This window comes from Phymastichus coffea, unplaced genomic scaffold, assembly GCF_024137745.1.
Source record: "Phymastichus coffea isolate CEN01 unplaced genomic scaffold, Cenicafe_Pcof_1.1 PCOF00010, whole genome shotgun sequence".
NCBI lineage: Eukaryota > Metazoa > Arthropoda > Insecta > Hymenoptera > Eulophidae > Phymastichus > Phymastichus coffea.
In genome coordinates, this window is record NW_026706821.1 from 5176099 (window position 1) to 5192464 (window position 16366).

Below are 16366 nucleotides of genomic sequence, written 5' to 3' on the forward strand. Positions count from 1 at the left end.
CTTTATTGTTGCACTCACGTACGTACGAAATAGTCCCAAGAAAACTTTTATAATTACAAACAACGGCGAAACACAGTGCAAAACTAAATCCAGGCGATACTTTTACGAAAGCAGCTGAGGCTTAACTAAATATTCAAACCCTCGCGCGCCCTCTCTCTCTCTCTCTCTCTCTCTTAGTCGTTCAAACTAACATCGCGAGTATAGGAATCGCAAACGGATAGATTAATCGAATCGACTACCGTTGCAATATATATATATACATATATTGTAACGGGGAATCTCAGTCGTCCGTTTTGGATAGCTCTCGACTGCCCGCACGAATTATTTAATTAGGGATTCGGGAAGCTAAAACTGTTCCCACGGCTGAATAACGCGCCGAGCACGCGCGTTAATCGTACGTAGACTGTTGTACCCGGGATAGGAGTGACTGTATGGGTAAAAAAAACGGAGGCGGAGACTAGGTGGAACAGTAGTCTTTAATAATAGTTATAATAAGAAAAAAAAGTAAGCAAACGCAAACGCGGAAATTAAACAAACCAAGGAACTTAAATTAAACTCAAATAATCGGTAAAATAAAACAAACAAACGGTAAAAGAAATATAAAATAAGGAAGTACAAAATAAAAGAAAATAAAAAATAGTCAAAATGAACAAATAAAAAGAAATACAAATAAGGAAAAATTACAAAATAAAAGAAAATTACAAATTAAAGAAAATTCGAAAATAAAGAAGATTACAAAGAAAATAAAGAAGACTTCGCTGTATAATAGCAACGATCGCCCGAACACAATAAACGCGACCTCGCAATCGGCAGAGCTGCCGAACTGCGAGGTGTCCGTCCGGCGCCTCGGATGAGAGAGAGAGAGAAAGAGAACACCACACCAACCTTGCCCGGGTCGACTTAGATTTCCTGTCGCGTCCTCGTCCCCGCAGATCCCGCAAGTAGACACTCTGGAAAGAAAAGAAACAAAGACGACGGCTAGATGAAAGTCCCCTTTAGCTCCGTGGATACTCTCTCGCCGATCTCGCTGTTCCGGTTGGTGTTGTTAATCGTGTCGTTGTTATGCTCCCGTTGTCGTTACTGTGTTTGCTACTGTTGTTATCGTTGTTATTACTGTTGTGTTCACTACTGTTGTTATCGTTGTTATTACTGCTGTGTTCGCTACTGTTGTTATCGTTGTTGTTACTGCTGTGTTCGCTACTGTTGTTATCGTTGTTGTTACTGCTGTGTTCGTTAGTGCGTGGACGTGTTGGTGCGTTGTTGAGCCCCCTTGGACGTGACTGTGTGCGTGTATGTGTGTACGTGTGTCCGTGTGTATGTATCCGTGAGCGTGTCTCCTCGTACGCCAGCGTTCCGCCTCACGCTGCAGACCGGTAACGGAACTCACTTCCAAGATGGCCACACGCGCGCACACTCCCGCGTCACCTCGCCGGTCGCCACGTGTACCGGTGCCGGTTCAGCTGCCTCCACAAACGATCTTCTTGAACACAATTTCCGCGCACCGGCCACGTGTCTCCAAACAAAACGCAAATCGTCGGCGAGGGCGCGGGAACTCACAGATCACAGACAAACTTGGTAGAAAAAACCGTGTGCGCGCGGTGGGCCGTGCGGCAGCTCAGCAGGTACTGCTCGTTCCTTCCTCAAGCCAGCGAGATACGCGCGCAGGTCTGCCGACGCCTCGCTGGCTTGCGCTTATCTTCTGTCTCTCTCTCTCTCTCTCTCTCTCCTTCGCTGTGCTCTCTGCGTCGGCTCTCGCTCTCTCCAATTCGCTGCCGTCGCCGTCGCACCTCAAGAACAGAACAAATAAAAAAACGGAGCAATCAGAGTGTGCTCAACTACTGCACACTCCCAGCTCGTCAAAGCGCACGGGGAAATGGTGAGAGCCCGACGGAAAGCAACGGTCGAGCCGTGATTCTCCGTCACAATATATATATATATATATATATATATATTGTGACGGTAAACGTCGGGTTTGCGCTACTTTCTCGATCGCGCGGTTGCCTGCGAGGGCAGCACTTACCGCCCGGGAGAAGTAAAAAGGGAACTTGGTCCGAAATGAGGCGGAACACGCGCGAAGAAAGAAGGACTAGTCGAGAAGTACCTCCAGCATCAGTAGCAGCGTGAGTTGGAGAGTACCTTTGGCACCGGTAACAGCGCAAAGGAGTAAGAGAGTAACGCTATCATCGGCAATAGTGAATGCGTGCGAGAGCTGTGTCCAGCTTTATCAAGAATTAATGGATTGCCAATAATTTGTTGTTGATGCTGTCTGGCGAGAATAGCCGAAACGCCATCGTAGGTTACCTACGAAGTTCAACGAGTTGGTCCGACGGAAGCGGCAGGGTGATTGAGGAGGCCTCGTTTTCGTATTGAAAAACGAGGTTGAGAGGCGATTTCGAATTGTTCCCCCTGATAATTTTACGAATTGTTTAAGGTAAGCTGGCCAGCTTCACGTTATGATTTTTGTTCAACGACCGTGCGTAATATCCTAACTCTCCCCCATGTCTGTGAACATAAAGAAATCGGTAGCGAGCCGGCGAGTATTTCGAAAGAGCGTACAAGCGAATTGATCGCGGTGTCGAGTAAATGGTGGCACACGACGCTATCGCACAGGTAGAATAAACGTTCTCGCGTGGGCCAAATCTTTTGTAAGAATAGATTAAATAAATGATCTTGTGTTACCAAATCGATAATCTAGTTTTGTCCCTTATATTAGTTAATTGGTTGACTGATAACCGTCCTTCCCCACTCCTCGGTTAATTAAGAAAATTGATTGGTTCGTTTTCATCGCGCGCATTCCAGTATGACTGCACACGAAGTGAGACAAAGGTATTAACACAAAAATGAACCCCGTTACAATATATATGTATATAACAGGAAAAAATTATTAAAAACTCACAGTTATTAATATCGCAATTAATAGTCGATATAACGGTTGCCGTGCTACGGCTTGGTCGAAGGGGTGGGCATGCTAAAATTGATTTAATAACACTATTATTAAGAAATTCTGAAATTAATTTTAATTAGTTTTAAATTATTAAAAATTATTATAAAAAATTATATTTTCCAAAATTTGACAAACACTAATTGTATTTTCCTTTTTGACACGTTATAATATAACGAGCCGCATTCTCGTTATGTCTCTCTCTCCCTGCAGACAGTTTATTTATTAATCATATTTATACCATAATAATTATAATAATTTGTAATTTGTAGCGCAGTTGAAATGTCAGCGAACAAGGTAAGAGTCGAGCCCTACGATCTATACTATCGATAGTCCTTAGCGCGGATGTCGGGGAGAGACCGCGATCGCGAAGGGGAGAGAGAAAGAGAGCGCGTAATGAGTCAGTTGGCATGCGAGCAGAGACAAGTGCGGACGCTAGCATAGTTTGACAGCAACATCTTTTCTTTTGCGTTACGAGGGACTACGAAGGAGTAAGCGAACACGCAGTGGCGATTGTACGAGTCCGAAGATCGCCAGTGATAAGCGAAGACACGTAGTTGACGCTGACAGGAATTCCGTCAGCTATAAGGCTAAGAAGCGAGAACGACCGCGTAGGCCGGGAGTAAGCGTGGTCACGATCTATTGTACGTGCGTTTCTGCCGTTCTAATAACCGACGACAACTACTGTAAGTACCTACTCGATTCTTCTCTCTCTCTTTGGCTCTCTCTCTCCTATTGCTTGCTAACTGCATTCGTTGCTCTAGCCTTTCGCCCGACCTACGCACCCTGTCATTTTGCTCAGCATTGCGTCTTGCCTCGAGCCGCTTTAAGCGAATCCGTTGCCCGATCTTTCTCAGTCGCTGACAAGATCGGCGCGTTGCGTTTTGTTGTCGCCTTGTTAGCTGCCGCTCACATTTCGTCAACACGCGCGCTTCCATGTACTCGCGAGTGCCTAAATACACGATTCATTTCTACTAAAATCCGCAGTGTCTTATTCCGATACACCTGCCTTATTGCATAACTACTTCGCAGCGAGACTCTTTAGGTTGTCTTTCGTCAAGTGACCTGTAGCTCACGACACTCTCTGCGGGCCGAATTTCTACGTAAGGAAGGAGGCAAGCTGATGCAGCTGGACCCAAGCACTGTTCGCGCTGGCGTAGAGGGTCGCCTTGGATAGTGCACTTCGCTTTATTAAAATATTAATCCGCGAGAATTATTTATTTATATAGCTGATTTAGCTCGAAAAGAGCTCGAGCTAAAACCCCTTTAAGACGCTAGAATTAAACCACAGCTACACCTATGTCTTTCAAAACATCAGTGTTATGACGGGAGCCTTTTAGTCACGATGACTGCTATTTCTGTTTAACTAAAACTACTGGCATCAATTATAAAAATTCTCATTGTAACGTTCCTATCTATGAGCTAGTTTATTATGTCACTGAATCACCGCAACCCATCAAACACTTGTATCTGTTTACACAAATCAGCACAATAAAAACCTCACCGATTATTCCATTGTATTAGTACCAGAGTCTAATGTCATAACCAAAAAAGGAGCGTGACGTCACAAAGTAATAGATATAATGATTTTTGTTACTTGAGAAAAATAAGTTAATTAGATGTAATGTTGATATAACAAAGCATTTCTTATATAGATTTTAGTACGTAGATTTAGAATATAGTTATACGAATTGCGTTTAATTATTAAATATTAATGAATTTTAATATGCAAAGTTAATTTATTTATTACACTAAAAATATACATTATTAGAAAAATGTAAATAGTCCATATTCAAAATGAATAATTAAAAAACATGAGTAAGAATTGGTTTCATTAATAACAGCTTAATAATAACTGTTATTAATAAATAAACAATTAATAATTTATTCAAACAATAAGTAGTATATAGAACGAAAGCGTTAATTTTATACTTAATAATGATAGTTTTATAATTTATAAATCTTAGATAATTAATTTAATAATTGCGTTATAAGATTATAGAAAAAACCGTTACAAATATAAAAATTTGTTATAATTCAAATGTTATTAACAAATTTGAATATTTCTTTTTAGAAATTACTTCTAACATTAATAAACAATAAAGCTATGGTAAAATTTAATAATTTTCTATTGTAAATATTGTAATATTGCATTAATTAACTTTATTAGTTAATAACTTTTGACGGAATTATTTGCGATAATTGTAAATTACACTAATTTCGACAAATAAGTAATTCTGTAAAGTTCACATGGGTTAAAAGTCCAATAGTGATGTTTATTTACTTCTAAATTAAGAAAATTCATTTCTCAAAATTCGCGAATGTTTCTCGAATATTCGAGAACTTCTCAAAGAAAACACTCCTGCGAAAATAGACCGGAAAATCTGTGTATAAATAAGCCCACTATTGCACAGGCTGGCATTCACTTCTAGCCTTGCAAAGTGAGCGCATGAGTTTAGTCCGCCGTAAGAAAGAGCACAGTCTGTAAACGCTGTCTGTAGCCATTGTTGGTAGTTAACAATAGTCTATAGAGACTACTAGCAGTTAGAATATGTAGCTTAAAGACCCTGTCTAATTCCTAAAGTAGCTTAATAACAACTATTAATTTACAACGTAATTGAGTATCTTAATAAAAATGTCTTCAATAAAATATCTCAATAAAAATGTCTTCAAACCTTTTCCATCAATAGTCGATTTTCGCTTCTTAGCGCTACTGCTCAAAGATAAATTTGAACCAATATACTTTTTAAATTTACTTGCATGCTTATTGCGATATTCTCCATTCATTTCGTATCTTTTACGATGAGCATTAGTGATTTCAAGAATTTTAATATAATTTTCATTATGCGATAAACTGATTAATTTAGAATCAGGTTCTTTACGAAAGAGAAGTTCTATTAAACCAGGCGTCTTGCTGTATGCTTTATCATTCACAGTCACGTTAGCGTTTTTGACGGAAATTAGAGAATTGCTTATGACATATGTATTTTCTTGCAAGCGAATACCAAATGTCTTGTTTAAATTACTTCTCTGTTGAGGTTCATACAATAGTCGAATATACGTAGTTTCCTACAATCAAATCATCCAAAAGCTGTTTTTGTTTTTTTGTAGTTACATTTGAACTAACTTCGTCGAAATCTATTGCAGTTGTATCAAGTGATGATTCAACAGTTTTATCAAATTCGTCATCATCATTATCATCATCAATAGATATAGCGGATTCTAATGTAGTATCAAACGATCGCAATGTAGAATTTAATTTATTAACAGTCCTATTGAAATATCGAGATCTATAGGGAGTGTCAGCTGCTGTTTTTGACTTGAAAACTTTATCAAACATAATTTTCTTTTCCTTGTCCGTTTTCTGTTGAGTAGTAGCATTAGTTTTATTAATAGCTACCACCACAAGTTTTGTCAATGGATCAACCATAGATTTAAAAGTTTCATTCAATGTATTTTCTAAATCAGCTTGTCACGTGTTATTAGTTGATACTTACGTCTGATGGCATCACGAGCCTCAGATAATTACTCGAGTACCTTCTTTTATCTTTCAAAATCAGCCATTTTGACGCTTGTAATTTTTAAAGTTCAATAATCTTCATTCGCTCACTCCGCTATATAGCAAAAGAATCAAATCCCTTTTTATACCGTCCATGACTGATTGGTCTATCTCTATCGATAACTAAAAATCCATGATTATCGTTTCTTCAACATTTGAAACAAATTGCTTTAAACTTCTCAAAAGTCATATCTGAGTTAACGTGATCATTGTAAATACGTTTAATATTCACTTCATCTTGTCGAAACAAAACTAGTAAATTCACATTATCTCGAATGAAATGCTTCGGAATGCGAGCGTACGATTGACAGAGATAGAAACTATTTACTTTTTTATGTCTTCCCATATAGAAGAATTCTCTCACGTTGTCTTGCTTTTCAGTGGCTATATCGTTAAAAACTATGATGGAATTTGGATAAGCTTTATCTGATAAAACAACTGTTTCATGCTCGCTCAATGTATGATACTGAATACCATCATTCGGTTATAATAAATCTTTTGAAAATTTATACCATACTTTGGTTGATTAAGGGGCTTTGAATAAACATAATAGTTTTCGAATCTAAGCCGATTAGGACGTGTGATTAGTGTTAGCAAATAGTTAGTTTTCTCACAGTTACTAAAACCACAGAAAACTGCTCGTATACTCTCAGGTAATAATTCGCCATATATTTTTCCTCGTTTTTCCATCTCCACCACACTATTAAAATTTATGACTTACAACTTCATTGGTTGCTTTTTAAAGTCCATATTCTTTACAAGATACTGATTGAACAACGAATGAGTCTACTGACTATAAAAAGACTGCATATATATTTTTAGTTTCATTATGACTTTGTTTTCTAAAGAGGTATGGTTATTCGTCATGAAAGAAAGACTGGTGGTGGCTTAATGAATAAGATCATCAATAACTTGTGACTCGAAGTTCATTTGCTTGGTTATTAGTATTGCAGACTGGGAACTAAATTAACAAAACGACTTGCTCGGGGTGATCCTGGAAAAATTCCTTTAGACGCTGCTTGTAAAGATCATGATATTGTTTATTCTTAGAATGGAGAGAACATTGACGCGAGAAATGAAGCCAACAAAATTCTAGCTACATAACCTTGGGATAGGGGCGAGTGAAAGATAGTGGTTTTGGTAAGAAAGTTACTGCGTTTGCTGTAGCCAACATAATGAAAGTTAAAAGTAAACCTGGTATGGGTGTTATAATTATAAAACGTGAAAAAAACGTGGCAAGGGATTAAAAATTCGTCAACAATAACAATAACGACGATTACGACGACGAAAGACATCTGTAAAAAGTAAAAATCTATAAAGTGCATTGAAAAAAATTAACGTTACCTCGAGAAACGTTGTGCCTGGTAATAGATCACTCTCCGTCATTTGTTCGGCTATAAGAGGCATCAAAGAAGCTGTGAAGAAGGCTGGGGTTAGAAGAAAAATAAATATGCCGCGTGTTCTACCAATTCCTAGAAAAGTAAGGAGAGCTCTCGCTTTTTTAATTCCATTATTTGCCGCTTTGAGCGCCACTGGAGCTCTAGCTGGAGGAGCTGTTTCAATAGCAAAAGCCGTTAACAGTACTAAGACCGCTTTAATTTAACTGAAAGAAGCTCATAGATATAATAAAACTATGGAAGCTGTTGCTATTGGTAAAGGACTTTATTTGAAACCACATCGTAAAGGTTATGGTCTTCATCTAAAACCATATTCAAGTTGAAAAGGTTTTAAAAAAAAAGTTGGAAGTAACTTTACCTATTTGAGTACTGACACAGCAATATAAAAAAATATGCTGAAATATCAAAATTACAAATTTTTGAGGTGTTTTCATGTTTAATGCTTTACCAGCTAATGGACCGCGACATCAAGAGACAGCTATTGTAAATTTAGATGATGAAAGTGGACCAGGTACTCATTGGATAACATATAATAAGGAAGGTGAGGAGGTTATGTATTTTGATAGTTTTGGTAATTTTCAACCGCCTATAGATCTATTGCTTTAGCTCAAAGTTTACAGAATCATGTATAATTATATTAGATATCAAGATTTTAATACGTACAATTGCGGCCATCTTTGTCTTAAATTTCTTTTGAAAAAACTATAGAAGAGACAACTAGTATAAAAAATACTCATTCAATGAATGACTATCATTTGATATGAATCTCTCGTGGAGAATACACTAACATTGAGTATCTCGGGAACATCATCCGTACTCGAAATACGTTATTTTTCACCGATCGAATTGATACCAAACAAAAGATATGTTCTTGATCTAGTTAAGCTATTAACATTTAATTCAATACCAAACATAGATGTTGGTTATGATAAATTTTACATTGAAGGTCCAAAAGCTATCACTTTACCGACTGGTAGCTACGAAATAGAAAATATTGGAAGTTTTCTCAAAGAAGCATTAGCACCAAAAGGCATATCGTTTAGCCTGAAACCAAATAATAGTTATTTAGGTAGCGTCATTTAGTGCAGTCAAAAAATACATTTTGAACCAAAGGATTCTATTGGATCAATTTTAGGCTTCACTATACGCACGCTTGTTGAAAACGAGACGCATTGTTCTGATTTACCCGTGACTATTCTCAAAGTTAACACTTTACGTGTAGAGTGTAATATTACTACAGGCTCTTATGAGTATATAAACGATTATAAAGTAAATACTATACATGAATTTTTCCCAGCTGTGTCACCTGGATATAAAATAACATTATAGAAATTCCCTCTCACTTCATTTACCTTCCAGCCGGTGTGAGGAGCATTGATCATTTTCAAATTCGTATAGTTGATCAAGACGGAAATCTAGTTAATATTAATATTAAATATGCGAGGAGAAGTTATCACAGTACGAGTACATATAAAAACCATACACGAGGGGGGGGGGGGGGTCAATAAGTCTTTACAAGAAGAAGGAAAAAAAAGTTTTGCGTATGTAATTTTTTTTTTATTTTTCAACGTAATCTCCTTGAAGGTCGATACATTTTATTAAACGGCCTTCTAGTTTTTTTAAGCCATCAGAAAAGTATGATTTCTGAAAACCCTCAAAATAGGCATTTGTCTCGGTGATGACTTCTTCATTCGACGTGAATTATTGTCCGGCAAGCCATTTTTTTTTTTTTTAATTAAGCTTTATTAACTCTTTTTATAAGGTTATTTAGCTATTTACAGAAAAAAAATATATATATATAATAAAGAATAATAATAATAATGATAATAATACGGAAGTATAATGACTATATATAAGAATACATAAGTCAAATAGGTCTCTGTGTACACTGTGGAGCTTATACTTTAATATTACGTTTTTCAAAGAACTTACAGACTAATTGAATAACGTTGATGTCAGGAGCGCTTAGGAAACATTTTATATCGAGAGGAAGAAAATGCTTGTTTTTGGCTAAAGCCGTTATCAACCATTTTCTTTGCTTTTCGTGCATTGGACATTGCCATATGACATGATTGAGATCCTGAACCTAGCTTAGGCACTCACATCTTGGATCCTCTATAACTTTTATCTTGGCTAGCGACTCGTTCAAATTAAAATGATTGCTTCTACACCCACAAATTGTAACAATATCATTTCGCTTAAGAAAGCTTTTATGTACCAAGGTTTTGTAGTTTGATGGTAGTATAGCTGAAAATAATATTGCCCTTTGTTCATTCCTTGGTTCTTAATGGTTTTCATGGTTTGGTTGTTTGCGTGATTTTTGTACATTAATTTGAAATCAGTATATATTACAGATAAAGTAGTTGGACGTTGCTCTATGGCTATTTTAGCGTGTTGATCAGCAATTTCATTCCCTGTAATACCTACATGAGAAGGAATCCAAAAAATCTTGATTTCAACATTACTTTTTCTGTTTTTCATGAATTCACAGTATTTATTACGGATTTCAAGTATGTATCGATTACTATTAACTTAATTTTTAGGGTAAGTCAGTGCCAAAACAGCGCTGAGTGAATCGGTGAAAATATAAAAGTCTCTATTTATATTCTCATTCTTTAGAACAACATCCACTGCATCTGTTAGGGCCATACACTCGGCGGTATAAACTGAAGCTTTGGGTATAATACTCTGTGACGGTAAACGTCAAATTAGCGCTGACCACTTAGCTTAATTGCTGCATGTGAGGGCAGCACCTGCCGGGGGGACAGAATAGGTAACGAAGGAATTCGGCACGCGAGCAGACGGAACGCGTGCGACAAGATTTGAACCAGTGAAGCATCGACCGTAGTTGAGTCCGCCCGCTTCCGTTATTACCGCCGCCGATTCACGTGCCCTAGTCATCTATACGCTTCGTTAATTAGCAGCCAGTGATCCAGGATTATAGCCGCCGAGGGGTTGTCCAGCTTCGAGCCAGCGGCCAGATCCAGAGAGAGTGTGTGAGGTTTCGCCATCGAGGGCGAAACCGGTGTGTCCGCGCATTCGCGACTCGCGAACAAAACATTAAGCGACTGTTCTGTGCTGTGCGATTTGCTGTGATTTTCTCCGATCGCCCGCAATTAAAAGGTAAGCTGGCCAGCTTAATTACGCGATCGGAATTGCATGTCGGATAAATAACTTTCGGTATTCGATGCGTGCATGTAAGGCTCTAATAACAGAGAGCAGCGAGCGTACCGGCAAAGCGTGTTGTCGGTGAGCGAGCGTGCATGTAAACAAACGCGCGGGCCGACCTTTTGTGAGTTTAGAAAGATAATAAAAGATCCAATTGACCCCACTAACAAGTGTTTTCATTAATTCTCTCTTCTCACATAGCTTCCACTCAATTTAGTTTAGGTTATAAACGATAATCGGTTGACCGGCGTATGCTTTCTCGTGCTCTCCCGTAATAGTAGTGAGCATTAACGATTCACGCGTGTCCCCAGTAGCATAACCACGCGACATAATAATTAAACGGTTATACCCCGTTACAACTCCTAGTAAACAGAACATTTAGCTCTGGGCATACACAGGCAGTACTGACCTATAATCCCGAGTGGTTTTTACTTCCATCAGTGAAAATATGTAAGGAACCTGAGGAATTGAATAGCTGGTTAAACATGGCGTTAGGGTTAGTGCATTTTTGTATCGATTTGCCTATATCGTGATCAGTCGGGATTGGAGTCTTCATTATGTTATATTCATAATTATACAGAGTTAGATGCAGGTCACAGTCAGTCAAGTGTTCAACGCTAATAACTCTCATGATATAATAATGGAGTGTTGTAATTTTTTTCCTTCTATCCTCAATTATACTGGGTAAATACTTTTTGATGGTTTCATTAACAAGAGAGTGCTTAATACTAATAGCTTTGAGTAGGAAGTTTATGCATAGCATCATTGCCCGATGTTCTAACATCATCAATTTAGATTCTCCCAGAAGTACGTTGGTAGGGGTGCTCATTCTCATCCCTAGTGCCATGCGTATAGCAGAGGACTGTATTCGTTCTAACTTTTCTTTCCTTAGCTTTTGTACAGAATAATATTTGAAAGAGCCGTAGTCAATAGTAGATCGAACATAACTTTTGTAAAAGGTGATAAGAGTTGAGGGATCAGATCCCCACCAAATACGAAGGAATTTTACAATGTTAAGGGCTCTGTTTGCTTTCTCATGTACGTACCGCAAGTGTATATCGAAAGTTCGTAGTCGAAGTAGATACCCAAAAATTTAACTGATTCGAACGATTCTATCGTTACACCGTCTATGGTTATCGCAGATTCGCCCGGTAAAATACCTTCAGAATTAAAATGCATTTAATTAGTTTTATATTGATTGATTTCTGAAAAAATTTGTTTCTGATGGGTAATGAATTTAACAAATTTTAAAACTTTCACCTAGCAGCCAATACCTGCCAGTATCTGAAGCAGTATTTGACTATGCACGTCGTTAAAGGCATTGCTAACATCGAGGAAAACTGCTAGAACTTGTTTTTTATTATTAAGGGTATTTTCTACGCCTAGTTTGAATGTAGCCAGGTTATCAGCACAGGACAAACCTTTGCGAAATCCCGTTTGCCTTTTCGGTAGTCAATTGTTATGCTCAACCCACCAAAGCATTTTATAAGAAAACATGAGTTCGAAGACTTTAGAAATACATGATATGAGTGCTAGTAGGCGCAGGCCCTTACCGCTGGGCTTTTCTACAAAATGTATGTAGATATTAGTCCAACTGTCTGGGTAAATGTCGTTGGCTAGCATTTCATTAAAAATATCTAGTAAAATTAAGTGCTATTTTATAGGTAAATTATGCAATACTTCATAGTTTATTCCATCCATTCCCGGAGCCGATTTATTGCCTCTAGAGTTAAGTGCTATATTGAATTCAGTGAAAGTGAAAGGTTCGTCGAACACAGGGTTTTCATTAGCTACAGGGAGGCTATCTGGATTAGAAGGTACCCATTCGGGACAAAGTATATTAAGGGCAGACTCAATCTTGTTATTTTTCAGTAAGTATTCTTTCGGTTAGTTGGATTGACCCGAAATGAAAAAAATGGATTTTATAGCTTTTCAAATGAGCTTTTGCATGATATATCTAGTTTTCTTATTCGATAACTTCCCGATAAAGTACATCGTTTTAAAGTTTGAGAGAAAAAACGCGTACCTGTATTAAGAGATTTCTCCCACGACTCACAAGTCCATCGCTTCGACGTACCGAGGCACGTCTTCCCATTGCGTTTCGGTCATCCCCGCTCACGCTGGTGGGTATCCGTCATTCGAAAAAGTTGTTGTTACCCGGTTTTTGCCCCAAAATCAGATTCTAAAGAATGGTTTTTATGACTTGGCTGATACTGGTATTTGCTCTTTCTATTTAGTTTTTGACTGTTGTGTCAGGGCGGGGTCTCGTCTAGCCGACAAGGCGACTCCCCAGGCAGTTTTCAGTATTCTTGCCGGTCATGCCACGCATTCGGATCAAAACTCCGACGTTGGGTTAAATGGGGTAATTCGCGTTCAAATTATCGAACTTCAGAGTTTAGTTCTGAAGTTGATATTCAAAAATTATCGTTCGAATTTCAAGCTTTATGAGCTTGTTTAAGTTCAAAAATTAGATTATCGTGCGAGTTTTTGTCCTTTGGTTAGGGACCTTGTAAGAGGTGGCGTCTTTCTACCATAGTTTGTGACTATTTTTCTGCGCTTTCTCTTTTTTATAGATGCTCCCTCCCTGGGCTCTATGACTTTTCTAGCAAAGTCTTCAAAGACTTGGTCGATTTTCCTGCTAAATACTAGAACTGTTTCCGGGCAAGGCCATGTGTGGCCCTCCTCTTCAACGGCCTCTATTAATGGCTTTCTTAGTTCCCTTACATCTTCGCAGTTAAAGAGAATATGACTTTCGCTTTCTATTTCTCCACAACTACACAGTTGGTCTTCGCATAATCCTCTTTTGTGGAGGTATGATTTAAAAGCACCATGTCCAGTCATGAACTGGACTGTGTAGTGATTGGGATTTAGCCACCTCTTGTTTAATCTGTCCTTGATTACTGGGAAGTAGCAGTAAGTTCTCCTGCCATTTGTGGCTGACTGCCATCTCTCCTGCCATACCCTTTCGATTTCATCATTGATGAGTTGTATGGCTTTGGAGATTTTTAGTCTGCCCGATCAAAGTTCTTCCGATTTTATTCGGATGCCGTACATTTTAATCGATTTCCCTTTTCTGACGCAGTACTTTGCAACACTCGCGTCAACCTCGAGAGCTATTGGTCGGGAGGCTGTAAGCACGTGCGCCGCTTCATGAGAGATCGATTTGTAGGCTTTGAGTGTTTTGCAAAGAACTGATCGCTGCAGTCTTTCTAACGCAGATTGCTGTTTGATGTTGGTCCTTTGCCACCAGCCCGCAGCGGCATATGTAATTTTCGATATTATGAAGCCATTATATATCTTTTTCATGGAGTTGAATTTTAGGCCCCAGTTCGCTTTTGCTATTTTACTTAGCTCGAAATAGGTGTTATTACAGTCTTGAACTACGTTTCGAATATCTTCTTCCAATTGGAAGCCCTTCGAGATCGTGATTCCTAGGTACTTGACTGTTTTATGCGTTCTAATATTGTCTATCCCAATTTTGGCTGTAGGGTTCCTATTCTCGCTTAGTTGGCCTTTTAGCCATATTAGTGCTGACTTTTTTACTGCTAATTTCATTTTGTCAGACTTGCACCAGTCCGTCATTATATTAATGATTTCTTGGGCTTGTCTTTCAAAGTCAATGCGTGTCGTCGCCTTGATGATGGGAAGCACGTCGTCTGCATAGGCTAGAACCTCGTATCCTGCGTCCCTGATTGCCCGGAGTGGTTTGTCAAAGATGACGTTCCAGCCTACCGGTCCAAAAACTGAACCCTGTGGGCACCCCTTCGTCATTGTTTTCAATGTTTCTTCGAAATGAGCATATATGCCCACTTCTCTATCACTGAAGTAACTCTGGAGGAGCTTATAGACATTCTTCGGGCAATTTCTTTCTTTCAATTGGGAAAGCAGGCTTGGCCACCATTAGGCATCGAATGCTCCTGAGACGTCCAGTGGAATAGCGGCTACGTACTTGGTCGACAGATCAGATTTTGCCTCTTCTACTATTTGATATAGTCTTCTAATGGCATCCTCTGTGGATCTATTTGCCTTAAAGCCAAATTCATCCTCTGAAGACCAGTCCGAGCAGTTTAGAATGTTCGATATTCTTTGAATCACAAGCCTCTCGAGTGTCTTCCCGGCTATGGGGAGTAGACATACGGGTCTATATGATTTAATCTCGTTCTCAGGTTTTTCAACCCCTTTGAGCAACGAGATTAGCATTCCACTTTTCCATCTTCTGGGGAACACTCAGCATTTTAAGCAGGCGTTGAAAAGTCGCGTCAGTTCTTGGTGTAATGGTTTAGCATTTACAAGGATTTCTGACTCTATTTTATCTTTGCCTGATGATTTCCCTGCCTTGTTCGCTTTAAGGGCCATTTCAACTTCCCTTGTTAGGAAAGGAGTTGCGTCGTCGGGTACTGGAACCTCCCGCATATCTCTGCAAATCCTCGTATGTGCATCGTTTTCGTAGCTTGGGTCGTCATCAGGCATTAGTCCTTCTAGTAGAGCCATGCTTGTTTCCTTCCAATCTTTTGTGACTGAATCATTACGGTTAACCGTGCACATCGCTTTTGAGATTCTGACTTTATTGAATGCTCGTTTGTATGGATACGCTCAAGCATTCTTTTCGCTTTCAATGGTGGAGAAATCTCGCCAGCTGTTGTTTTTGGCTCTTTTAATAGCCCTTGCATAATCGGAATTCATTTGTCTCAATTTTCCAAGTAATGTCTGGAGGGCTTTCCTTTGTTTTCTATTCGGTCCTTCCTTGTCTTTCAGAGCGACGATTTTGCGTTGTCCTTGTATCGCTCGCTTCTTACTTCGCAAGTCAGGATTCCACCAGGGTTGAAAGCGCGTTCTTCTCATTTTTGATGGAATAGAGTCCTTTGCTGCCCTCATTAGAACCTCTTCAAATTTTGAAACGTATGTTTCAATGTCTTCAGAGTTTTCTAAAGGGAGGTTGGATAGGTTCTCTTTCTCGAATTTACAAAGTTTCCCGAATTTCTCCCAATCAGCTTTTCTCATATTGAACCTTGGTTTTAATGTTTCTTCGGTTCGTATGAGTCTGACTGGTTGTAAGGCAAAATCCAGTTCGATCACTATGGGCCTGTAGTCACTGGTGGTCCATTCTTTCACCGCCCAGCTAGCCAAGAGGTTTGACAGACTTGACGTATGTAAAGTTACATCGATATCCGTCTCGCCCCTCGTGCTACGGCACGTTGGAAGTTGGCCCCTCCTGTTGGCCACTATTAGCCCGTATTGGTCTATGAATTCTTCAATGACTATTCCATTCTTGTCCTGTGTGTTAGACCAGATCTTTGACTT

The 16366-nt window shown here is 38.9% G+C and overlaps 1 protein-coding gene across 2 annotated transcripts in view; it reads right to left on the minus strand.

Annotated features, from left to right (window-relative positions):
* Positions 1–16366, minus strand: part of LOC131671708 (disks large 1 tumor suppressor protein-like) — a 1979893-nt gene that overhangs the window by 1220787 nt on the left and 742740 nt on the right. The window lies entirely within an intron of this gene.